Below are 1,993 nucleotides of genomic sequence, written 5' to 3'. Positions count from 1 at the left end.
GATATATGTCAGTGGTTTTGAGTGTGCTTCAGGAGGATTGACTAGGCAGCTGAGTATGATATAAACTAGAGCTAGGAGTAGCCAAACAAGAGGTTAATACAGTTTCTTAGAAGGGCTATTAGGCAATGTGCAAAAGACAGATGAATTTGAGAGCCATTAGAAGCAGAGACAAGAGCCCTGTTGATTGTGAGAGGTAAGGAAGAGGGAGTTTGTTGGAGCCAGTGTGAGTAAGAGTGCCCAGGCCCTCACCCTTGTGTAAGTATGTTTTTCTTTTACCCGATTTCTTAGCACACCTCACCCAACAAGCATGAGACGCAAGGCCTCCACATCCACCACTCTACCTTCTGTGACCCTTAACAGAGGGAGAATAATAAAGTTGTACTTGACTCTGAGATGGTGACTGATCAAATTCTTCTTGGTACATATGAAATTGATACTGACAAGTGCCTACACCACTTGAGGAAAATTTGTGAGACTCCATTTAGAAATTTCATTAATTCTTAAGTCACTGTTTATTTTTTTGATAGAATTTTTTGTTTGTTTGTTTTAGGTACAGCAACCTCTACAGCACCAGGTCTTCCTAGGTGGTCTCTCATTCAAGTACTAACGAGGCCCGACCCTGCTTAGGTTCTGAGATCAGACGAGATCGGGCTTGTTCAGGGTGGCATGGCCGTAGAAAAAAGTTAACATGAGTTTCCTACCTTGTAGAATTGTCAGTGTAATGTCAGTTGGCTATCTAGTTGTAATACAAAAAAAGCATACAGAACACATATTGTTACAAAGCAGTATAATGTAGCAGAGTGTAGACTGTGAGATTAACTGGATAGAAGGGAGTGAGTACTTGCATGGAAGTAACGTTTTATCTACCATAAAAATGCATAACTTCTACAAAACTCACAAACAGTGAAAAGACAGTCATAAATCCAAGATTTGTGAAAAAAACTATGCACAAAACCCACAATATCTGAGAAAGGAGGAAAAGTTTATACAAGTAGCAGTTTTAAAAATGTAACCTTTTCCTACTATCTACTTCATATTAACATACACATAATTGAAAAAATGTTACAACTAATGTCTGGAAAAGAAGTTCAAAATTTCCAAAAGGGATTTTCCCATCACATTTATTGTATAATGTAGTTGTTAATATTGCACAAGTACAATTAAGCAATGTTTAATTACTTTTAAACAAAGATAAAAGGATTTTCTCCCTCAAAACAAGTTTTAAACATTAAAACCTATGTTTATAAAAACTATAAACTCAACAATCTAAATATTTCAGATGAAAATCATTACAAACTTCTCAAATGTTCTTTATATTCCAAGTATGTTGACCTAGTCATCTAGCGTAGACTCCTTCAGAGATATTTGAGTCTCTCTTCATTGAATTGTTATAGTCACTGTTCTTGAAAAGAGTTAGAGGAGCTCCCAAAGTAGCTTAGTCAGAGAATGGTATGTTGAGTTAATCGCTCACTTGGATCTATTTTGTTCTGAATGTATAAAGGAAAGTAATATTTATACAGTTGTGCCTTTTCTTCTGTGTGTGACTTATCTCCACTCCCCTTTGCAAATTTGGATCTTTTAATCCTCCCCTTTTCAGTCATTGTTGTCTCAGTTTGTCACTATGTATGCTAAATGTTCATTAGTATCTTGCTATAGAAAACCTCTTCTTAATTTAAGCTTATTACATCCTGTTCCTAGTAAGGGTTACACTCTTCTGATTTTATCAACCTATTAGTCACTTTACTCCTAATCATGGGTTTTTGTGTGTGTGTTGTGTTTTGTTTTGTTTTGTTTTGTTTTCTTTTCTTTTGGTTTTGGTCACTTTGTTTTATGTGAGCTGGCCCCTTTCAGTATTTCCTGTAGTGCAAGCCTCATAGTGGAGAATTCTCTCAACTTTTGTATGTCTGGAAAGGTCTTAATTTCTCCATTATATCTAAAGGAGAGCTTAACTGGATACATTATTCTTGGCTGGTAGTTCTTTTCATTTAATAGT

At 35.8% G+C, this 1,993-nt stretch overlaps 1 pseudogene; it reads right to left on the bottom strand.

Annotated features, from left to right (window-relative positions):
* Positions 1–559: 559 nt before the first annotated feature.
* Positions 560–678, bottom strand: LOC118606055 (annotated as a pseudogene).
* Between the last annotated feature and the right edge of the window lie 1,315 nt (positions 679–1,993).

Source organism: Rousettus aegyptiacus, unplaced genomic scaffold (assembly GCF_014176215.1).
Source record: "Rousettus aegyptiacus isolate mRouAeg1 unplaced genomic scaffold, mRouAeg1.p scaffold_m13_p_7, whole genome shotgun sequence".
Taxonomy (NCBI): domain Eukaryota; kingdom Metazoa; phylum Chordata; class Mammalia; order Chiroptera; family Pteropodidae; genus Rousettus; species Rousettus aegyptiacus.
This window is presented reverse-complemented; position numbering and strand designations above follow the sequence as displayed.